At 37.8% G+C, this 26,186-nt stretch overlaps 1 protein-coding gene across 1 annotated transcript in view; it reads right to left on the reverse strand.

The window, feature by feature from the left end:
- The window catches only part of LOC150080057 (uncharacterized), a 448,418-nt gene that overhangs the window by 173,788 nt on the left and 248,444 nt on the right, over positions 1-26,186 (reverse strand). The gene's annotated exons all lie outside the window — the stretch shown is intronic.

Here is a 26,186-nt window from a genome sequence, read left to right on the forward strand (position 1 = left end):
ACCGATCGAAAGGCAAATCACCCCTTCCTCCTCCGATCGATCCACAAATGCAGAAGATTTGCATAGCGGTGGTCCTTATGCAGCGAGCAATAAACTACAGAACAGACAGCACTCCACAGTAGAGCGACACCATGTAAGCTTAGCCAGCTTATATAAACAGAAAAGGAAGAAATACAGATGGCGGCACAGGCGCTGCTTTTTTGCATGTCAACCCACTACTAACACCTGAGTTATATTCGAATAATGGTTTAAAAAGTTAGCATGTAATAACACAAAATAAGAAAATAAATATTAGGCTATGATTAAAGGCAGCAAAATGCACTGCCTCCACACGATACCCAGTACATTTAGAAAAATCATATCAAAATAAATAAAAATCATTAATACATAAGCCAGTAGCGTGTGAAAACTGCAGAGCGAAAATTAGCATAAAATATACATATAAATTAAATCAACAGGGAGGGGAAGAGTAAAGGTAACAAGACTGAAACTGTAGATGAAAAAGTACACAAATAATTTAGTTTTCAATTAATTCTAATATTAATATATCCTCATATTTAAATTTAAAATAACGCCAATTATATAATAATTTAGCGGCAACCCCCAAGTAAGGTGTACAAGTTCCGAGAGACGTGACATATCACCAAAAAAAAAAAAAAAAGGGGGCTAAGCTTACATTATGTCGGTGGTGTGGCTCTGCTCTGGAGTGCTGTCTGTTTTATAGTTTATTTCTCGCTGTAAGGACCATCGCTATGCAAATTTTCTGCATTTGTGGATCGATCGGAGAAGGAAGGGGTGGTTTGGTTTGAAACGCAGCGATTCCATAACCATTACGACCCCGTGGTACTCCGTCGATATGGAGCATAATGGTCAGTCTGTTATTTTGTTTTCTTTTAGTAGTTCGTTTAGTCCCTTTTTTGGTGATATTTCACGTCTCTCGGAACTGGTATCTTACTTGGGGGATGCTGCTACATTATTATATAATTGGCGTTATTTTAAATTTAATTATGGATATATTAGAATTAATTTAAATCTAAATTATTTGGGGACTTTCTGCTACTGTTTCAGTCTTGTTGCCTTTACTCTTCCCCTTCCTGTTGATTTAATTTATATGTATATTTTTATGTTAATTTTTGCTCTGCAGTTTTGCCATGCTACTGGCTTATGTATTAATATGATTTTTATTTATTGTGATATCATTTTTCTAAACGTACTGGGCATCGTGTGGAGGAAGCGCATTTTCCTACCTTTAATGATAGCCTAATATTTATTTATCTATTTATTTTCTTATTTCGTGTTATTACATGCTAAATTTTAAACCATTATTCGAATATATATATACATATGTCACCGGTGAAGGCTCAAAGTCGGGAAAGGCTATTATAAGATTGCAGTTCGCACAGGTGGCGATCAGTTTTTCAGTGTCTTCGAGGAAGAATGGGTTGGCGTCGTGTTTGAACTTGAAATGATTATGGGGAAAGACGCTCAGGTGCCAGTAACTCGACAACAGCCAACACTGTTAAGTGCTCCCATTCTGTGATGTCACGAGTTAACCGTAACTGGTTCAACAGAAATGGAATAACCAGCTAAAGGTCACATATGGTCAACGCCGTCGTGAGTGTCGTGTGTCTCATCTCGTAATACAGCATCAAAGCAGCACAGCGACCCATTCCTTTACCAAGAAAAGCTTCTAAATCATCCTAAAACAGAAAATAATTTCGCTACAATTGTTACCAACGAAGATAAGATAAAGAACCAAGGCATTTTTGTCAAAGGTAAATATCCATATTCCTTTAGTTATGTGATCATTGTGATGACCTTGAACTAAATACCAGATATTGTTACATCAAATCTACATCCATTTATTTTCCATTGCTTAAATGCCCCTATATCAATTTCAAATTGCTTGAATGTCCTGACACCAGTTTTTTATTACCTATATACCCTGATACCAATTTTCCATTGCTTATATGCTCTAAATGAAATATTCGCCAGTTTTAAGTTCTCTGTCGCATCTATAGAGAACTTACAACGTGGATGGCAACCATAACAATCCGAAACTAAACAATAACGTTATAATTTTTGTTCGAAATATCTTCGATTAATATATTTAGATATATTAATCGAAGATATTTGATTAAAATACATAGAATGTACACAGGGTACTTAAATTCTGAAATAGCATTTGCATTAGCAAGGGCACATGATGCAAGAAAGCAAGCTTATAATCAGCCAAAAAAAGACAGATGGAAGTTTATTCCAGCAATCAACCACCCACCCTCTGGCTAAAGGCAAACTTCAGCACATCTGTCCTACAGCTGTCTTTCCTCAATTTGAATTTATGCTCACTCAGGCGATTATTCTGAGCAAGAGGAATAATCTCATCAGCATTGAGCATGCTCAAACCATTCAAGGCTTTATACACCTCAATCAGATCACCTCGCAGGTGCCTAGTCTCCAGACACTGTAATTTTCAAAACTTGAGCATTTCTTCTAAGAGCAACCTTGTGTTCCATTCACTAATCTTGTTGCCCTTCTCTGTATTCGTTCCAACAGTTCTACATCCTTCTTAAAATGAGGCCTTCAGACCTGTATACAGTACTGAAGGTGTGGCCTAACCATTGCCTAATACAAGGGGATAATCACCTCCTTATTCCTGCTAGAAAGGCGCCTCCGTAGACAGGTGGGCAGGAGAAGCAGAGCGTAGCACACGCTTCTTGATTAGACAGGTGTTCGAGTCAGTGACCACCAAACACGGAGGATGTGGAAAAGTCAGGGAATGACCACCGCATATCCCCGGAGCAATATGGCCTTAGTTGCTAATGCTCCTAAAAACAAAATAACAACAATCTGCTAGAAAATTTTCTGTATATCAATGAGAAGACACCATGGGGCTACTCTTGCAGACCATCTGAAATGATCGGGAAACTACATATCTACCTGCACAATTACTCCCAGGTCCTTTTCACTCTCTACCACTGTCAGCGTAGTACCTGGTAGTGTACCTGGTCTGCCTCCACGAGACGGAGTGTGGACAACGTTGGGTCCCATTAGGCGCCCAGCGGCTAAATGACCAGATGAACAACGGTACACGACACTACACATGTAGAAAATCCATACACTTTTAAACCTCTGGCATTGACAGTGTTCTGTTTAACACCCACAATGTATAGTACGCGAAAATGGGGGAAACTGCTGGTGCCGCTTGACATTAAACACACTCTACATCTGTGTAGTACCACACAGTGGATACTTTACTCTGGGGTTTCTGCTTCCCACATGCAGTAATTTACATTTGTCAAAGTTAAACTTCAGTTGCCACCTCTCAGCCCATCTGCCCAAATTTTCTAGATCCTGTTGCAGCAGCAGCGTACTGTCAGTGACATTAACAACCCTACCACCCTTTGTGTCTTCTGCAAACTTGGACTTTAAGCCTGATATACCATCATCAATATCATTAATGAATACAGAAAATAACAGTGGACCCAACACTGAACCCTGGGGAACTCCACTAATAACATTAATCCTCGAAGAGCAGTGTCCATTGATTACCACATTCTGTCTTCTCCTACTCAACCATCCCTTTATCCATAACATGAATTTGCCTCCAATGCTACACTGCTCAAATTTGTGCAGCAGGCTTCCATGTGCAACAGTATCAAAAGCTTTTCTAAGATCCAAATATATGATATCAAAATTATTCTTTGCATCCAGTTCCTTTGTGACTACATCATAGTATCCAATAAAATTGGTTAGACAAGACTTCCCCGAACAAACCCATGCTGTGTCTGAGCTATAACTGAAGTCTTGTCTAGATGATCTTGCAGTGCTTCTTTAACCAGTGCCTCCTGGTTAAAGAAGTAATTCTGTAATTACCTGTGTCTCCCTTTAATCCTACTTTCTGGATTGGGGTCACATTTGCACATTTCCAGTCCATGGGTACCTCCCCTGAGTCCAAGGAAGCTCTCATAATTATAGCTAAGGGTTTGCTTACTTCCTTTGCTGCCTCATTTAATATAACTGGATAGATTCCGTCCACTCCAGATGCCTTTCTTATGTTTATCTTCATCAATTTCTCCTCCACTTTACTCCCAGTTATTACAAGATTATCTGGCTTACTGCAAGAGTTTAATTCACTCTGGCATTCCCCCTCCCTGAATAACTCCTCATGTGTGAATGTAGATGCAAAATACTCATTTAGTTTGTTAGCTAACTGAGCAGGATCATCAACAGTTGAACCATCAATATCAATTGGACAAATCTGATTCATCACTTTCCTTTTAGAATCTGCCTTTGCCTGCCTAATCTCTTTTGTGACTTTGTTACAGACCAGCATATGTCTATCTTAAGCTTCCGTGTCACCCATTAATTTATATGTATTCCATGCATTTTTCTTCTCTGCCACGAGTCTCATTAGTTCATTTAAGCCTAAACCTTGAACAATATTTCTTAGTTGGTATGTAAAGCCTAGTAGCTTCCAAGATTAATTCTTTGAAAGCTTCCCATTTTGAATTTGCTGTTGGCAACATCATCAGTTGGTCCCACTGTATAGAATTTAAATACTGTCTCAGACCATCGTAGTCGCCTTTACGAAAGCAAAAACCCTTCCCTTTACCCCTGATGGTAGTTACCTCTTTGAGTAAATCCCACATAAACTCAATGTGATCACTGCCACCTAGTGGTTCCTTTATCTGCAGATTCTTAATGCATGAAGAATCACTGCTGATAATCAAATCAAGAGTATTACTCCCTCTAGTTGCCTCCCGAACATGCTGATGTAGAAAACAATCATCCAATAAATCCACAAAAGCCTTGCTAATGTGTGAGTGACCAACCCACAAATTCCAGTCAATATCTGGGAAATTAAAATCCCCCATTATAAGACTCTGATTTATTGGCCCACTCTATTTCTCTTCCCAAATGCTGATTATACTCATCAGATTCATTAGGCCTATAACACACATCTACTCTCATTTTTCCTTTCCCAGTGCTTATTTCACGCCAAACAGAAACAGACTCAACACTGTATTGCCCACCAACATCAATTGGATGCACTTCCTTAGATTTTGTGTGTTTCTTAGCTAACAGCATAACCCCTCCTCCCTTTCTGTCCTGTCTTTCCTTCCTGTACACATTGTACTCCCCAAATTCCAATTCTGCACTGCCTATATCTGTGTGACACCATGTCTCTGATATCCCAACAATATCTGCCTTTGATATCTTGACTAGCACTTCAAATTTCTTAACTATACTCCTAGTATTGGTGTATATGCAAGTATACATCCACCTGTTTCTACTCAGTTACCCTAACACAGCCCATGTACTGTATTTATTTGTTCGACTATGGCTCCCAGCAGTCCTGGAAATAAAAAGGAAAAACATCATAAGCTTTTGTTAGACAGTATATTCTATCTTTAAACAGTTAGTAAAAGTATTCAAGAGATTTTATTTACCTAGGAAAACGAACAGAGATGGTATGTGGATTTTAGAGGATCAGACATTCTCACGCAGGAGACAGTTAAAAAAATGAATGTCTGCCATCTGCGCGCATGCGCACTATCGATACTAGCTCTATGGTGTTCGCATTAAGTAGTTACTGAACTGTATATTCACAAAATGCTTTAATTTCGATAAAAATTGAAGTATTTTCCCCTTGTTCAAATCAAATTATGGTTAGTTCTGTATTTCGACCACTTTTTAGATATAAGCGGTGATTTCCATCCTCCTATTTTTCAAATAACAAGCAAATATATTACGTACCAACACCTCTTGCATAACTGAACACGCAAAAGCACTTGAACAAATGGAGGAGTTCCGGTGACAAATTCAGAAACTCATAAATATTCAGACAGATTTATTTTAACACAACCATTGAAAGCATTCTGTTGGGTAATGACTGTTACTAAGATACATACAAATAAGCCAGATTAGAAAAGCAACGGGCACATTTTCGCCCTTAATGTATTACTAACGCTGCGAATCGTGATCTTATTGTAATATATAGATCAGAAATTCTATCCTCATAATCTTCATATCTATAGAAAAAAAAGTCGGTAGCCTGGCAACAACCCAAGCAATACAGTCATACTGAAGATTAACACGGAGAGATAACACTGCTGGAATGGCGTATCACACACACACACACACAGAGATTTTATCTTGTACTTGATCAATGGAATTAATCGATGCTAAATCTAAAAGTGCACGGATTATTGAAGACAGCGGAAAAACTTGATATCCCAGCTGTCATCTGTTAGAAAGGGATAACATATATCAATATTAATCTACTATCTACAACGCATGTCGCATAAACTATAACTAATGAAAAGTAATTTAAATATCTGTATTTTTTTGACTCTTATATTATTCATACATCAAATTACGGATTTTCTAATTAAGGCGATATTTATTATGCAGAAAATAACATTCTTCTCTTAATACGCCCTGTTCTCTTTCAAATTACCAGATCACTAATGCTCATTTCACATAAATGAGAATGGAAAAAGTTAATTAAACCAATTAGAATTCGTTTTAAAATAATATAAATAAAACTAAGTTCTCTATTAAGTCATGCTAGTCGGACGAGATTAAAATAATATAGAAAGTCGCCAAGAGACACGAGTCTCTGTCAACATTTAATAAATTAGTTAGGGATGTTTTATGATTCTATGTCTACAATGAACATAACTGGTAATCAATGGACACTGTTCTTTGTGGACTAATGTTATTAGTGGAGTCTTCCCAAGTTCAGTGTTTCGTCCATTGTTGTTTTTTATATTTATCAATGAGTTTGATGAAGGTATATCAGGCTTAATGTCCAAGTTTGCAGACAATACGAAGGTTGGTACGATTTCTAATGATAGCAAGGGCGGAACGCCACTGCAACAGAATCTAGAAAAGTTGAGCAGATGGGTTGAAAGATGGGAAATAAAACATTTCTAACTAATTTATTAAATGTTGACAGAGACTCGTGTCTCTTGGCGAAGTTTAATATTGACAAATGAAAATTACCTCATATGGGTAGCAGTAACATACCAACTGTGCGATACTACACTCAGGGTAGTGAAGAATGAAAAAGACCTTGGGGTAATTATATGCTGTCAGATATAAAGTTTTCTGAACAGTGTAGACAGGCTGCAAGAGTAGCTCATGGCGTCTTGCGAATGATATATAGGAATTTTGCTAGCAGGGATAAGGATGTGATTATCCCCTTGTATAAGGCATGGTCGGGCGACACCTTGAATACTGCATACAGGTCTGGAGGCCCCATTTAGGATGGATGTAGAGCTGCTGGCACGAGTACAGAGAAGGGCAACGAGATTATTGAGTGGAACAAAGAGTTGCTCTTACCAATAAAGACTTAAGTTCTGCATATTGCAGCGTCTGGAGACTAGGCACCTGCGAGGTGATCTGATTGAGGTGTATAAGGCCTTGAATGGTTTGAGGAAGCTCAAGGCTGATGGGATCCTTCTTCTTGTTCAGATTCCTCACCTGAGGGCGCATAAATTTAAATTGAGGTAAGACAGTTGCAGAATATATGTGCCGAAATTTGCCTTTAGTCAGCGGGTAGTTTATTGCTGGAACAAACTTCCATCTGTCGTTGTAGAAGTTGACAGTTTAAATAAATTCAAGGATGAACTAAACAAACTTTTGGGGTGGATGGATAGGTGAAACGAGAAGGTTTGCTTTTTTTTTTTTTTTTTTGGCTGATGCTATATAAGCTAGTTTCTTGCATCATATGCTTCTCCTAATGCTAATAAAGACTGGTACATCAGATTTATCGTGGAATTGACATTCTTCCAGTGATGAGACCTAATTCTGCACTTGAAAGTCTAAAACAGTTGACTGAATTGATATTCAGGTCGTATTTGATGGGTAAAGTGCGTAAACTTTCGGTGATGTTCGGTAGCTTCGTAAAAGTACAATCCTTTGCTTGTACTTTCACGCAGGTGGGACTCTTATTATTCAACGTCCAAAAATATTATGATTGGTATATTGGATTGGACCATTCTCGTGTGAATTAACGTAAGCAGAGATAGAGATATGCATACATACTACACGCAGAGGCATGTCCAACCCTGTAATACTGGGAAATATTAGGCGACGTATGACTCATTACCCATTGAACCATCCCGCTTGGTTTAAAGAAGGCTCGAAGTGGTGAAAACCATGTTTACTCTGAAGAAGATACCTCCGGTATAACTCCCATCTCTTTTATCATGAAATATAAGTCAGTCAAGTCTTTTGAGTTTATGATGGCATGGCAAGATCCAGCATATTTTATAGTTTTAGGGGCCCAGCTTGAGGACGGTTTTCAGGCCGAACGCTGTGTAGGTCCACAAGGCTGAACCTATCGAGAAAGCTATGGAGGGAGGGGAGTTTTCGGATCCGTCAGTATATAATTTTATTCTTCTGTTATGATAGTTGACTTTATCATTTCTAACGGGCATCATTATAATATTGGTTATAATACCTTTAACGTTTGCCTAAAAAAAGTTTTAATAGGGAACGTGATGTTGTCGTCCATGGGTAAGTCCTCTGACAACTTCTCACTTTATTAAACAGTGAGTTCAAATTGAAGTCAGTCAGAGAGAGACAGCCTATCAGTGTCATATTATTTTTTCAAACCAAGCTCGAAAATGCAATTTTTCGTTTTGGAACAAGTGGAACTATTCTCTAATCATTCAAAAGACGGAGGCCTTTCGAACGATTACGGATTCCAAAGTCTATCGTATACCACGGCCTACCCTATGGAACCATCTGTCTGTCCACGTTCAAATTCCCTTCCATCGTTTTCCCGATCGAAAAGAATTAGTTTTATATCGTAAATGTTAACTTTATATTTTCTAAGCTTCATTTAATCTACAATATTATGGAGCTGCTTTCTACACTTTTGCAAATAGAACAATTTGCATGAAATTCAACTTTTTTTTCATTAGTATCTGGATAATTTTTATTATACAGTGTGCAATTTTAGTTGTCACTCTAAAAATGGAAAATATGCTTACGAGACCACCATAGCTGTCTGCTCTTCTCAGATAACTCTTCTGATCAAGCCATGGATTCAAATCTTATAACGAAGGGAGGGATTCTTATGGACTCTTTCCATATCATGGCCATTTATTTGGTCTGGAGGAGAAGGGATTATATATTTTTTTATTCCCAATTCCATGGTTTCACTTTGAAAAACAGCAAATCAATCACAGGAAACAGGAATTTTACAGAAACACTACGCTCCTCTTAACCACAGTTTCCTCAATGAAAAAAACTAAACAACAATAACGACTCACCCAATAAATTTTGCTTTTAAAGTCCAATCAAAACACGAAGAGAATTTCATTTGATCGATCTACTCAGTCCTTAAGTGTAATCACCGTCCTCGCACAGCGGGTGGAAAAGACCAGGATTCGAATCCCTTAAATGACAAGAAGAACTGTTATGTTACTCGACGGTAGAATTATTCGATCTCAGGAGAGGATAAACAAGGTTTTCCTCTTCTGGAAACTGGGGTTTATAGTCCAGTAAAGCAGGCAAACCGACCAGGGAACACACGCAACTTATGAACATGTTCAGGTTGTTCTTGGGTAATTATCAATTCCTCAATTCTGTGGATCTACTCAAAGCAAGATTTAGACAATTTCGTTCCAAAATATTGTAATATAAAAGGAATAGTTTGTTTGGGAAGATGACACAAGATATAGTCTGAGGAGGGTGTAAACACGATGTTGAAAAGTCAAAATGCTTTTAATGTTGACAAATAGTGTGTACATTACTTGTAGATGATGGGTTTTCGTCGGTGACTACTGTCGAATAGACTTTAGAAATTGCTCCAGTCATCAACGGAAATCAAACCCAGAATTCTCCAGACGAAAGACAGAAGGCAATGTATTGTCCGGAAATATCATATTTAAATAAGCAACCCCAACTGGACTATAAAGCCCAGTACGAGGATTCAACTTCCCTCATGCATCTCTTAATAGTACTTTTTGATAAAGTTAGCGACGAAGAACTCATTAAGATTTTTCAAATGTGGTAATTTTCGCAACGATTGGCTGTTATACCTTCCAATAGTTCTTGAAGCACGTCCCATGCAAGCAGAAATTTCATATTTTAACATTAAGTTATTCTTTTAAGTCATATCGAATGCGCCAAAGGCATTTTACTCTAAATTATCTCTTACTCACATTAAATTAGGCAGATAGGAGTACACAACTTTTTTTTTTGCACAAACTATGCTCAAAAGGCTGTAATAATCTAATCAATGTACAATCTTGATAAGCTAATTAGGAGTTTATTAACGAAACCGCATTCATTCACATTTTGTAAAGCTGCAACCACGCATAATCACGCATACACTGTCCAATCAAAATATTATGGTCACCTACCAAATAGTGGGTATGTCCTCCTCTTGTTTCCAGTACTGCCGCCACTGGGGGAGGGGGGGCACGAACTGTATTAGACCTCTGAAAGTTGCAGGAGGTATGTTGTCCCATGCCGCCAGGATTGCGTCCATAGGTCTTCTACAGTCCATGGTGAAGGAACCAAACGCCATATGTGTCGATCCACAATCCCAGAAACGTTCTGTGGGATTCATATCTGGTGAATTCGCCGAACCACTGTCGAACAATACCGGCAAGGTGGCATGGCTCATTATCCACCTGTGCTGAAACACAAGTATGCCATCAGGGAAGACAATCACCGTGAAGGAATGTGACTGATCGACCACAACGGATGACACGTGGACATGCGTTTTTGTAAGGGGGCACCTTCTAGAACATCAGTTCAACTCCGTCTTGTATCTCTGCGACGAACAGTACCAGTAAAAGGGCCAGATATGTGAGTAGTGTAGGTTTGTGTGTGTTGTGTTTTTATGTTCTGGCCACTTGGCTACCCAGAAGCATCAGTCACCCAGAGAGATAACTCTAGGTGACTGATGTGCGGACGAGTACCCAGAATCATCTCTCTAGGTCCACACCACGAGAAGGTGGGCCAGTCCCAGTAAAGCTCGTACAGTCTCAACTCTTACTCACCTGATAAGTAGTTTTTAGCATTCAGAGTACGATCTAGGAGTACGAGGGCTCCAAGAGATTCCCTGGAAAACATTGCCCATACCTAACACTACCTCCACCTTCCTGTTTCTGTAGGACTAGAACAACGGAGTAATTCCTCTCCGCAGTTTATCTGTGAATCCTCCGTCTGCCGTCCACACGGCAGGAAACGTGATTCATAGGTCGGAAACAGTAACTGTATTCCAGTCCTGAATGGTCCAATGATGCCATTCACATGCAAGCTTTAGGGGTTGGTTTTTAAGCTTTTAGGCGTCGTTGGCGAAGGGTGTTTGTAAGCATGGCACCTTGAGCAAGCGTCTACTCCGGACATCCCTATGCAAGAAGGTTTGTTCGATTGTGGTCTGAAAGAAACTGCTCGTCGTCCTCTAGTTAAAGTTCACGGTCATCCGCTCCACCGTTTTACAGTGGCACTCACAAGGCTGGAAAGCATATATTCACTACGATCACCGATAATGCGAGGGCACCTGCCACTGGCCCGACGACTGCTGCTCTTTCCATTATCCGCCCATCTTTGGAACTTCAGAACTTCGCAAACAGCTCAAAAGATTTACAGTTTCCGTAACTGCAACTCTTCAACTGGTACCAGGCAATCATTGCTCTTTTTGAAATCCGTCAGATCACGTCCCTTGCCCATTTCTTTCAAATATTTCTTCGTATGGACTGAATGCCACTAACCTGTAGGCTGTGGTATCAAATTTACTGATTCTGACCGCGATACGTGAAGAACAGCTGATTGCTAAAACACGGGGGTCCTAATATTTTGAGTGGATAGTGTATAAGACATCATCTAATTACGATATAACTGCAGTTGAAATGAAATCCAATTTCATTACTGCCAATTAAAACAACGATTTGTATTTTGTGCAACACTAAAGTTGATCGTAACATGCAATCATTAATTTGTTTGAAAAAACAAAAAAAAAAACGATTCTGGTATTTTAATGTGTCTAGAAGACGCATTTTCATTGTTTAAAACTGCGCATGCTCTAGATCCTTGTTTAGCATATGAACGGAAGTGTCAGCTTACATTTCTGCTAAACTTTGATCAAGGACTGTTATTTTGAGCTGTACAAACTCCGTGGTCACTTCCTGAATCGCAATTAGCGTGTCTGTTCATTTCGAGAGGTTTAGTGTGCTCTGAGTCCCGCCGTATGGAAGAATGCTAATTTTTTCTACAGCAAATTCCACAATATATTTAAATTTAAAATTCTTATTTTAAAAATCCGACTTTTCCTGCTTCGCATAAAACGTGGCAAATACATCACGCCCAACACATTTCCCGGAGGCTGTCTGGTTTGTTAGAAGAGGGCTTAAATCCTCTTTGGCCGACACTGAATTCGGCGGATTATTATGGTATTTTCACCGCTGCATTTCATGCATTTTCACTGTGAAAAAAATAAATAAATAACTCTTTCCAACTATAGGAAGCTGTAACCTTTTCTCAGAACAAAACGGAACTTGAGTCTTTTAACGAACCTTCGTGAGATGACAGCGCTGAAGAAAAGCACATACAGACATCTAAGATCTTAAATTCTTTTCCAAAGCACAATTCTATTGTGAACTTTGAGGGTACTGAGAAATAGCGCAGAAAAATAATCCCTCTACTGAGATTGCCAAGGAAAATAGCTTCCTTAGCTTTCAGCTGCCTCTATTTGAATCCCGTTCGCTATTGTTATATTTTTTTCCTAGTGATAAACACCAAATAGCGACGAATAAGTTTTAGCCTTTTCTTTCTGATTTTAAGGCTAAAGAGAATGATAGATTGAAGTTAACTTAGTAAATATTTTATGGCTGTTCACTAAAATATGTTGGAAAACATTGACGCCATTTTGATTTCGTAGTTCACTTAAGAAATGTATTGAAATACATTTCGGTCATCCCTCCGAAACGATGTGATCCGGGTGTATGCAACTAAAGAACAGGTATAAAATTGTTTAAGAAACACAAGAAAATATCTGAACAGCAACTAGGCAGTTCATACAATTACAAAGAAGTATGGTTGACGATTGTCTTTTGTAGGTGAGTGCCAAAGCAGACTGTTTGAATCTTCCGAGGCCAACAGTGGCCGAAATAATGACAAGAGGGAAGACCAAGATTGATACAAAACTAAAACCACAAAAAGACAGGTCAAGAAAAAATGATGGGTGGGATCATAACTGGTTGGTTATTAGGAGTTTTATTGCGCATCAGAATCGAAGACTATTGTGCTCTAAGGGATCGTAGTGCCATGAATGGGAGGCTTACCTGAAAAAAAAAAAAAAACTCACATCGGAGATTTAGATATTAAGAGGATTGCCCATAAAAATTTTGTTTATGATTGTGCATAAACAGTGTTTGTTTTAGAATTTTAGACCAGGTAACTAAGGGCATGAGGCATAAATTTATAATGTTCGTGAATTGTATAATGTCCATAAAATTTCTTTGTCTTGAAAGGATTCGAATAAGGTCTTTTCTAGTGATGTGGCAGAGCAGTAGGCATAACCAATGTATTATCTGAGAAGGCGTAGAGTGCATGTGCGGGATTTTTATGGGAGAATTGTAGCTTATAAGTCCCACGTAACCCCAAAAAACCCAGAATTCTCACGTTTTATCGAGTTTGGCTTTGGAGAATGTTCGGCGATTGCTATTTGTCATAGTGAATTATCTCAACAGTGACATTTGTCGAAAATTAACTTTTGAAAAAAAAGGAGCATCGTGGTATAAGGTATGTTAGTGTCTAATGGCTCCTGGGATTTCTCCCATCTCCGCGGGTGTACATTGTATCGGGGCCAGAGATTTGAAGTGTGTGGGGGTCATGTGCTGTATATTGTGTTGTGCCCTTTGTTCCTCCGGTCTATTAGCCGCCGAGCCCCTAGTGGGACCCGACGTTACCACACCATGCCACGAGGAGGCTGACCGGGTGTACCACTGTAGCTAGAGTACTCTGGCGGATCCTGCCACCTACTTTCCTGGGATTTCAGTGGCTAGGACCAGATTTGAGAATGAGATGATCGCTGTTTCTTGAGCAACGGTTGTAATTTTAAGAGAGCGTAGGGTTGTTCGCTGATAACTTGTTCTAGGGCCAAATAGGTCGGGCAGTAATTTTGATGTTTTAAATTTAGACCTGTGGGGAATCGTGGTGTACGGCTGCTTCTTTTAGTACAAACTGAGACGATTGGTAGTATTTCTGACAACCCTCAATTAATCGTCGCTCGTTGAACAGCCCGCTGGCATTGGACTGTTGAACAAGCGACTAACCAAATTTCTACAATATTTGAGAGTTTTCCACTGCTTATCTCAACAGAACTTTTGGAGTAGGTGAACTGTAATTATAGAAATTTAGGACTAAAGATGAATATGGCTAAAACAAAAGTAATGATGAACAAGTATGCCACAGAAAGGGAAATAATGATTGAAGGAGCAGTAATTGAAAAGGTGGAGTCATATACTTATCTGGGACAAGTTATTAGCTGTAATAATGATAAATGGCTGGAAGTCAAGAGAAGAATAAATTTTGGATGGATAGCATTCAGGAAATATAGTCACATACTGAAGAGCAATATCCCAGTTTGTCTGAAACGTAAAATAATGAACCAATGTATACTCCCCACCATGACTTTAGAAGTGAAACTTGGGCACTCACCAAAAGAATGGAAGAGAAGCTGAGAACTACACAGTGAAGAATGGAACGAATCATATTGGGAATCAGATTGTTAGATAAGAAGAGAAACACATGGATTAGGCAGCAAACTCAAATAAAGGACATTCTTATCAAAACTAAAGAACTAAAATGGTCTTGGGTAGGACACATAGCTCGAAAACATGATGACGGGTGGACTAAGAAAATAACAGAATGGTACCCAAGAGGAGCTAGAAGAAATCCTGGAAGACAAAGGAGGAGATGGATAGATGAAATTCATGAGTTTGTGGGTAGTAAATGAATGGCCAGTGCTCAAAACAGCAGGAACTGGAAAGTTGCTGGAGAGGCCTTCATCCTGCAGTAGATTGAAAATGGCTGATGGTGATGAATTATAGAAATCTCGTATTTATGGGAAGATTTAAATTTGATAGCCAGCCAGTAAAATTGCTGTCATTTTGTAAGCGACCTGGGCCACCTACATTAAAGTTATGCTCTTAAAAATTCTTAATTTTTTATTTATTTTTATTTTTTTCCCAAAGTGCCAAGTTTTCCATTATTAGGTTCAAGTAATCGATTAGAACCTCTCTTTCACGTAATCATGAAAGATGCACAATGGCCAGGATATTTGATATAAAGATGTAGTATTAGTAGTTCTCTATATTAAGTTGAGATCAAGAATAATTTTGAATTTCACTATTGCTGATGCCAAGTGCGAGATGATAGATCAATAATAATTTCTCTTATTTCGCAAATAATTGCCACATTTCTATTATCATTACTATTAAGTTTTTTTTTCCTGATTAATTTGAATTCAGCCGTCTGTGCTAAACTTTTAATACAAATTAAATGCATTATTTTATTGATCTTTGTTGTTTTGTCACATTAATCTCACGATTAATTGTGCATATAAAATAACCCTTTTATAGCCCATTCCATATCACGCATTGCTTTCTTAAGAACATCATTAGTATATAATCTGACTATATACACCACATGACCAATGGATGCACACAGGTGGTTGATAAAAGGTCTTTTAATTGAAAAATTCAGTACATGGTACTCCAACTTTGTTTGTATTACATCCTTCGCCATCGTGCACACACCTTCTATCATAAATTTCCGGTAGGTTGGCTGGAATCCACATCCATTCCTCGTGCAACATTAGAAAGAAGGCTGGTTTGGCTATAGCGTAATCTGGCGATCTCATTCCTTCCACAACTGTTCAGGGGTTTGAATTCTCAGCTGTGAGCCAGTCAGTTCAATATCATTGTCCCCAAATCACTTCTATATGACTCTCGTTGTATCATATAGGACGTTGTCGTACTAATATTGGCATGGCCTGTTAGGAATAGTGCTGCTACATATTATTGTCTAAAACGTACACTTAAGGTCTTCTATATTTGAATGCTTCTGTCACACTAGATTTTTGGAGGTTCAATCGAGTCGCAGTTGCGTGCACAGAAAGATCACCGTCAGTAAGTTTCCCATACTAGCTTCTGACGTACTGCTTTTCTAGAGATAGACCCACGAGGTTAATATTGGTATGTGTGAGGAGACACACAAGAACTTCTGAAGGACTTCTGAGGAGGTTGACAGTTCTTCCTGGAGGCGTGTCTCGTTCTGGGAAACTAAAAGTTAATAATGTTTCTAGATAGGAGTAAAGTATTGAACCCTCCTGTAACTTATGATGCTAGCATGCTGTTTATGAGAAACACTACATCAATGTATGCCTATTTTTGGTGGAAATTATATAAAAATTTTCTGCATGGGTGCAAGCAGCCTTTAGGAGTACCTAATGAGGGTGTTGTTATACTATATGACCAAATGAGAGTAGGAGTGTGTTATAGGCCTAATGACTCGAATGAGTACAATGAACAATTGTACAGAGAAATAGAGTGGGCAAGTAAATCAGAATGTCTTATAATGGGGGATTTTAACTTCCCAGATATTGACTGGAACTTGTGGATTAGTCATTCACACACTAGTAAGACTTTTGTGGATTTATGGATGATTGTTTTCTGCAACAGCATGTTCAAGAGGCAACCAGAGAGTAAAATACTCCTGATCTGGTTATCAGCAGTGATCATTTGTGTATTAAGAATTTGCAGATAAAAGAACCACTAGTTGGCAGTGATCACAGTGTACTGATGTGGGATTTACTTAAAGATTTAATTACCATCAGGAGTAAAGGAAAGGGTTTTTGCTTCCGTAAAGGTGAGTACAGTAGTCTCAGACAGTTTTTAAATTCTGTACAGTGGTACTGACGATGTTACCAACAGTAAATTCTAAGTGGGAAGCATTCAAGGAATTAATCGTGGAAGCTACTAAAAGTTTCATACCTATTAAGAAATATTGTTCAAGGTTTAGGCCTAAATGGTTATCTAATGAACTAATGAGACTCGTAATAGAGAAGAAAAATGCATGGGATGCATATAAATTATCAAGCGACTCAGAAGCCTATGGCAGATATAAGCTAGTAATCAGGTCACAAGGGATATTAGGCAGGCGAAGGCAGATTACGAGAAATATTTGGCAAAGGATGCTAAGAAAAACAGCAAGGATTTCTTTACTTATATAAACTCTAAAAGGAAGGGGATGAATCTGATTGGTGCACTTGATATCGATGATTCGACTGTTGTGCGGAAATTTGCCTTTAGCCAGCGGGTGGTTAATTGCTGGAACAAACTTCCATCTGTTGTTGTGGAAGTTCATATGTTAAATAAATTTAAGGAGGAACTGGATAGGCATTTGGAGGGAATGGTGTGATTTTTTTTTTTTTTTTTTGGCTGATGCTGCATAAGCTCATACACTTGCTTTCTTGCATCACGTGCCACTACTACTACTATTGGACCATTGCCTTTTGTGATAAATATTCAAGCAGAACATGTTTCACTTTGAGGACTGCACCTCCTATGCAGATACCGATTTTAAAATAAATAATTATTATGGTAAGCGAGGACTGTTTTTTGTAAGCAGGCTAAAACAGTTTTATGACTACAAATTCACTCTAAATGATGTGAAGGCACTTGAAAAGCTAACCCAATGAGTGGTTCCAATGAACAACAGCTGGAAACGTTAATGGCTGTTTATACAGCTCAGCTTGAGTTAAAAATTCAGTCCCAGCAGGTGAAATTTATGTAAACTTTATACTAATAGTCCGATCGCAATGGAAAGACCAACAGAATTGAAATGATTAGCATTAGTTTTCACTTCACGCTAGTAAACACCTCAAAAACCAAATTCAATTTATTAAAGGCATTCGAATACAGTTTAAGACGAGAATTAATAAAAATACATACAAAAAATAAACATTTTATCCCTGCAGCATAGGAAATTGGAGGTCTTTTTTCTTCGTCTTTGTTTGGTTTAAGAAGTAGCTAACCCAAGGCAAAATACCCATGGGTATATGAAAAAAAGGTTCTTCCTTGCACAGTACACAAATAGTCAAATAACTAGATTAAATTTCATTACACTAAACTCAAGATTTTCCGCTATGTCTTAAAAAGCAGGTGGGAAGAGAAACGGACAGAGTGTTCTCTGTAGAGTTTTATGTGATCCCAACTTCATTCCATACAAACGTCAAAAACCCGGTTGCCAAGGGACATCATTAATAAAATATTAATAAACTAGTGGTCTGAGTTGGTAAACAAGACAAGCTAGAAATAGTTTTTTGGGACAAAAAAATCGATCAATTCATTAGATGCAAGCTGTGCTTTTTTTTTTTTTAATTTGACATGAACAGATTTGCAAAGAGTTTGGAGTTCCTCTAGAGAGGCTAACACTAAGGAATGTAGTTTTTTTTGCTTTTATTCAGAAAATCTTAAATATTTTATCCAGCTACACAGCTTAGGTTTTACAGAATACTTTAATCAATATAGTTGTCAATTATATTTCTTTTATTATATTGAAACATAGATGAGACAAATATAAACAAAGAAGCATAGCCCAACTTAAATTGTTAGAAAACTTTTTTCAGTTGTTTGCTGTGTTCAAATAAAAGCGCGAAATACTCTCTTCTATTCCCAGTCTTTTTGAACTTTTATTAAGGAATAAAAATGCCAAAACCGCATTCATATTATTGATATATATTGGATTGGGAATTAAAAATTGGAGCAGGTAACTCAAAATTTAAGATCACTATTTTTTGCAGAAATGTATAAAAAGATTAAAAATAATTTCAGATGTTCATGTTTTAATGCACTTCTTACTATTATTAATGAAATTGGTCTAAACTTATTTTATGGTTGCTTACCCAATGGATCTTTGCAACAAGGAGTGAAGAGCTGGCTTACCTCCGCCTACTGGTACACAGTGACTGAACGATCTGTTCCCGATTTAAAACCCTTGCCAAAGGGGGGAAATAACTGCAGGACTTTTCCCCCTTTGGCGCTGGTTTAAAATCAGGAAAACGGTCGTAGATCGTCCAGTCACTTTGAACCAATGGACGGCGCTTGGATAGCTCTTCACTTCGTGTCGCAAAGATCCATGGGTAAGAACCATATAAGTGAATTTCAACTATAAAATTAATATAAATTTTCTAATGAAGTTTATAAGTAATTAAAAATTATACCCTATATAATTATGATATCTAAAGGCCTACATCACCAACTGATAATTTTCTGTTAGAAAAGAAAAAGGCTGAAAACATGATTCAGTTGGGGCAGAAATCGAACATTATTCGCAGATTCGAACCTGGTGGTCATTGCTTGAAATTTATCCATATCGCCAACTTTGGTGAGAAAAAGCATCGATATTTAGAAGTAACCAGAACGATAATAAATGTTATGGAAAGAATAGAAAACTTTTAGACATCTGGATGGAGGATATGAAATGAACAACATATGCCCATTAGTATGAGGATAACTAGGGACAGAGCATCTAGTTTATGAATGCGTCTAAAGCAAGAACTTGGCCAAAGGTGCGAATGAAGAAGCATTTAATAGCAATTTCCTGTTATAAAGAACCCCACACAAAGAGATAGAAAAGGAAATAAACAACCGAAAATCAGTTCTTTCTTTAGGAAAAATAAGGCCAAAGTATTTGAGACTTTGCAGGAATAAACCTTTTATTAATTACTTACATTATATGAAGTTTATAATACTGAGAAAACCAGTTGGCGAGTAGGGAACAAGAATTAGTGTGAGAGTGCAGCACGTTCACGGAATGAGGAGGGGTTGTGTGTCAACTGTTTTTCTGTTTAGTAATATCGTTCATTACACGTATTTCATTAGCTCCGTCTGCGTCGTTTTCGTTGTTCATCATGGTTCTAAGAATGTAACTTCGGCGAACCACCAGGAACTACCTATGTGTCTCCTTCCTCATGCAGAGCCCTATTGAATTTAACCAAGCCGTCGGTCTCAACATCCGTAATTACTGGATAAGTGCCCTCGTGCGCAGCACAATTGGTATAATAACCATCCTCCTGGTAGAAAAGACCTGAATTCGAATCCGGTTAATGACTCGAGAAATTTTTAAGATATTTTTCATATTGTGCTAGGGAGGACATCACGGTTTTATCCTGGAAAGTCGGGTTTTTCATCTAGCAAATCGATCACAGAACACGCACTATACGACACAATATGGCCCAAGTTGCTGATGCACCTAAAACTCTACAATAACTTGCTATCCTTCTCAGAGGTTTATAAATCTCAGTGAGGTCATCAGCAGACTCCAGGATGATCGCTTGAACTCGAGAAATGCTAATGTCTCTCCATTCCACAAATGATATGAGAAAGAAAAATGTGATGGACAACTATAGATCAGTAAGTTTGATTTCAGTTAGAAACGATCATGGTGTATGGTTAAGTATACCACCCAGGATCATTAAGGTTGATCAGGCCTTGCCTAATCAACTTTCTTAATTAATATGACGAACGAAGTTATAAAACAATTGAATGTAAAAACAAACTTTGGCATTATTCATTTTGACTTTAGCAAAGCTTTTGAAATGCTGTCATATAAACTGGAGCAAATTGGGATTAGCGGTAACATCCTTCTTTTGAACAGGGGCTGAATAAAAGACAGAGACTAGTCATACACGAACATTCCTGGGGATGGACCAGTCTAGCAAGTGGAATTCCTCAAGGATTAATATTGGGGCCACTTCTATTACTCAGCTTCCTTAATGATATTGATGACAGAGTGCAGGATAAGTTGTTAAATTTTTCTGATGATTTAAAGGTAGGAAGAGAGGTTAATGACTAGAGTCATTTTGCTAATTATCACGGATTTCATATGACTTAAATTACGGTTGCCCAAATGGTCTGAAAAGTGTCAACTGCCCGTATATTTAGAAGTATTAAGGTGGTGTGCAAACTTTAAGACCAGTCAGGTTTTTACCTGTAGCTTCTCAAAGGAGAGGCTTGGATATGGGAAAAGCATACCAAAGGAACCTTGTCAGGTACAGAAATGTTGAAGGAAACGACACCGACATAACAACGGAAACAAAACTCAAAAATGGCAACATAGCACTGGCTGCCATGATACAGATGCATCACTTCCAAAGATGGAACAAAGAGAAGAGGTGGTCCTCAGTAGGAGAGATATGGCCACCCCCTAATGTCGATGCAGGCTTTGCACCGCCTGTCTATACTTAGAACAATGTTGTTGATAAGTTCTTGCGGTAACATCGCCCATTTCTCCGTCAACGCCATCTTCAGCTGGTGAACATTTTCTGGTGGGTGTAGACGTGCCGCTAGGCATCTCCCCAGAGCGTCCCATATGTTTAGATCAGTAAAACAGGCAGGCCAATCCATATGAACAGTGTCCTCACTTTCGAAGAGCATATCAACAGCTGCAGTGCGATGGGGTGTGGCGTTATCATCCATTAATACCAACTCGGGGCCAATGGCACCTCGGAACAGACGAGCATAGGGAAGAATTTCCTCAGTACAGTAGCGTGAAACGGTTACAGTACCACCTTCTAGTATTTGGAGTTGTGTTCGTCCATCCAAGATGATGCTTCCACAGACGAGAACACCTCGACCGCCATATCGATCCGTATCAGTGTTGATTCCGGGGTTATACCGTGTGCCAACCTCTCGCCAGATTAGCTGACGTCCAGAATCGCTGCTGAGACTGAATCTACTCTCATCAGTAAAGAACACCTTAAGTAAAGATTTTGTGGTTGTAACCTTTAGAAATAGTATTGTTCGTTAAGTTTTGCACACCTGTGTAAGTAGAGAATAGAAATCCAGGACTTACTTTATAAGCCGGAGTAGATGAGTTAAAAAATGGTCCAGGAAGAAAAAAAGACTTGTGGGGTTTTAATTCACTCTGTCATGTAATGACATATTTTTCTAAGTGTAAAGAAGATGCTCCGACGCCTATGGTATCCGTCCATGATAATGACCTTTACAAGTAGAGAAAAGTAAACCATTGTCCTTCTACTCGTATATAAGACGATGATGAACTAAAAAAAAACTGAACTATTACGATCACCTAGAAAGTCAAGTGACCCTAAACTAAACTATTATTATATTAAGGTCACCTAGAAAGTGAATTGTGTATATTCTTTGATCGATTTGTCTGCATTGCTGGACGAAAATCTCCGGGTTCTGGGGAAAAACCTTGTATCTACTAACTCAGCCACGGAATGAAAAACCTTGCCGACTAACTCATCCACGGAGTGAAAAAGTCCATTAAAATTCCTCGCGTCATCGACAAGATCCAAACCCACGCCTTTTCCACCCGGTGTGGGGAGGAAGACGATGATGAGATAGCTTTAAAATATTGTGTTCCGGTCTGGAGAGAACATTTAAAGAAAGTCATAGAGATTTTGGAAAGGGCTCAAAGAAGGACAACGAAATTTATCAGGGGTGCCAATCGATGCCCATGTGAAGAACTGCTTAGAAGCTACGGACGCAAGTTTGGAAAATACAAATTTTAGGGGAAAGAGAGACATATACAAGGCTCTAAATAGAATCAGTAGAATGAACATGGAAGATATATTTCACTGATAGAAGAATCAGGAGTCACAAATACAAAATTAAGAAGAATAACAGAAGGCTGAATCTCATGAAGAGTAGTGTAGATCATCACGATTAATTGTCTGCTATAGTGCTTAAGACAGAGAGTTTTGAAGAGTTCAGAACGGAATTAGATAGTAGCCACTGTTTGGTGATGAGTGGAGGTAGGTAGGTTGAGTGATAAAGAATTTTTTTCTCTTTGGTTTGGCAGGTACAGAGAGTTCTAATTATATAGTTTATACGTATTTCCCCTAGTATTTATTTGCAAATAATAATGCATATAAATTATATTACTGAAGAATTATCCTGAGAGGTTTTTTTTTACGAGATGCTTTAAAAAATAAATTATAAAGAAAATGAAAATTTTATTTAAATCAGTTTAATATATTTAAAATTAAAACAAATACAGTTAATTTAAATTTCTTGTAAACTTTGAATTAAAAACTTTAATTCAATTTGTGGAATATCAAAATAACCATTTGAAATTTAAAAATATAATTTAGAAACCAATAATTGCGAAATTTTACCTTTAAATTGAATATACGATTGCACAATTCTATTGTAATGCAGATCAATAAATAACAAAGACAAAAAAGTGTAAAATTCTCTTTACACTTCCAGACATCCAAAAAAAAAAGTACGAGGAATAGCAAGGACAGCGTTTAGCTGACAAAGAGTTACTTATTTTATGCTGGTCAGTAAGTGATGAAAGTTCTCCGACTCTATATTGAAAGATATTATAATTTTTTTATTTTTCTTAATGTCTGTAAAATCCAAAATAACTCTCCAAATATAGACTGCTGGATTTCCTTACGTAATGAGCATGAACAAAAAATTTATATATTAAAATTGCAACAGCTTAAAGTTGAATTTCAATTAATAAGCCTATCGCATTTAGCTCTAATGTTAGCAACACAAAAACACAGCAGTGCGTGCAGCTAGGTCACACGAAGACAAGTTGAAGGGAACAAAAAAAATTGATAATAACCTTAGAGTAGCCGCTCTAATGTCAAAAAGAAAGACAAGAATAATTAACCAAGCAATTAAAAAGACATCCGAGAAAAGTTTTAGAGATTTAAATTTTTCCACAAGCCTGTAATTAGAAACACATGGTAAACAAAGGTCTAGTGACAAACAGTTTATGTGAAAATGAACTTGAACAAAGGGCAGACAGGAAGATCTTTATAGCCACTATAACTTGGGGTGTGTATTAATCGTAGGGGGGTCAATTTCTCCTGAAAAGGGACAAGAATAACATAATGTTTATTGTGGCATACTTGCGCCGCTAACATATACAAGAAGGACTTTATTTTTGCATGCAGTGTACACATTTCTTAAAAATTATCTTGGGGAAGTTAATTTTTAAAAAAATCCAACTTTTATCCCTTTCAAATTAAGAGAAAAAAAATGGCACGCGATCTCTGGTTCGATCCTCGGTGAGCGGTGCTAAGCCCGACAGCCGTTTTGAGGTAGACAACATTGCGAGGTGAAAAGGTCATCCGTGCACACTGTTTGTCCTAGTTGAAATTCGCCGCGAGGATCTCTCTCTGATGGTAATATTAGCGGAAGGAAATGTTCATTACTGTGCATATAACCCAGGCGTTAATTGCATGCTCATGCATGACTTCGTTTAAGGGACATTTAATTTATCCCCGCAAGTGTCCCCATTATTGTGGAAAATTCCAATGTTTCGGGTTTAAATAGAGCGTAATCCAACTGGAGGATATGGCCATAAATATGTAATGATAAGGTATGTTGTCCTGATAAAAGCAAGGGGTCGGCTTGGGATGCTGCAATATGAGAATCCTTTGAAACCTTAGCAGGAAATGACATGTGAATAGTTTCTAGCATTAACTAATTCCACTCTCAATGGCCGGCACTGTGTTACTGTTTAAAGTTATAGGAATGCAAAAGCGGTGTCTCGTTACTTTATCCCTGCCAAGCACGAGACGTGAGAAATGAAATAACACTCGGCTTATGGTGAAACAATTCTGGAAATTTGCATTTATGCATATTAGAGTCTCTCTCTCTCTCTCTCTCTCTCATACGCACGCACACGTACACACAAATAACGCAAACAGAGAAGTTCAGCAACACTGTGCCGATGAATACGTCTCTTTAAAGAGAACCACAGGAGAGGAAGATGAAATTGTGATGGATAAAATGCAGCATGGATAGACAGAAGCAGAGAAGGAAGCGAGCAAGTTCACAGTAAGTAGACACACACACATCTGGATAAACTATAGACAGATGAATGAACTAATACAGGTCGTGAGGAGGCGTTTTCTTATTAATGTGTATACGGCTCAGCTGAATACATAACTAAATACTACATAAAACATTTATTAAATTTGTTAATCCACGATTGGAGTGATTAATGTCCAGATTAGAAATGTCAGCCTCAATGTAAACTTTTTATTTTGGAAAATTTTATTACTCAAGAGACTGGATTAAACTTTAAACTCTTCAGTATTTGTAGCTCTTTTTATCAAGTAGTTCGTGTGGTTCTTGTTTGAATGTTGGAAGTCGAAATTTACCAATAATCTCACTACTTTTGAGATAGCTCTACAGAAAATAAAACTTGAGGGGCTTAAATATGCGTGAAGTCGGTGGTCAATCGATAGGTCCAGGAAGGCCTGTCCACATTCCAGAATTTTGAATCCAGCTACTGAAAGAGAATAATGAGGAGGGGAACATCAACCCATGTAATAATCTTTTCCTTGGTGCTGTTGCTGATAGATAGTTTTCCTTTTTTACCTTTTTAAATCTACCTTTTGTTTTGGTCATTGCAGCAAAAGCCTGTGGCTTCAATGCACTCTATAGCTATACTAATAAAATCATATTGGCATATTAAAACCATTAGACATGGTTTTATAAGAGTCTGCAGTAATATTCTGCCAAAATTTTTAAATTTCTAAAATGAGACTTTCATCTACCAAATGCACTCAATTCTGGGGGATTAATAGGTAAATTTAATTTCTATATAAACACATCATCAAATCAAACTGTTTAGAAGGAAGACTGTCGCTCACTGGACGAAACTCTTCTGCAAACGCCATACTCTTCGTGGAGTCATCTTCATTGACTTATATTAATTAAATGTATAGGGCTTAAATTCAGTATACTTTACGATCCTTCGTACGCAAGGCTGCATATGGAAAGTTCTGATCATATCTCTTAAGCAAAGAAATAAATTAGCATTGCAAATAAGGCTGGATAAGCAGAAAAGAATTTCATTACAACCGGCATTCACTTCTTTATCTGAGTAAGACGACTGTCATGTACATTCTTGGAGGTTCAGCAACACTGAATCTCCTATACTGTGTTACACCTTTGATGGCTGTGAATGCTTTAGATGGAGATATCTAAGGCTGACTATCTTAAAGATGAAAAGAAGTAAAATTTTGTAGTTATAAATTACAAGTTTCTTTGTAGGACAAGAAACTAAACCTCGCTTACTTCGAAGTGATAAATAACAGTGATGGGCATAATCGATTATCATAATCAATTAGGGCATTTTAATAATCAAGT

This window comes from Mastigoproctus giganteus, chromosome 9 (assembly GCF_048544385.1).
Source record: "Mastigoproctus giganteus isolate SK-2022 chromosome 9, ASM4854438v1, whole genome shotgun sequence".
Lineage (NCBI taxonomy): Eukaryota > Metazoa > Arthropoda > Arachnida > Uropygi > Thelyphonidae > Mastigoproctus > Mastigoproctus giganteus.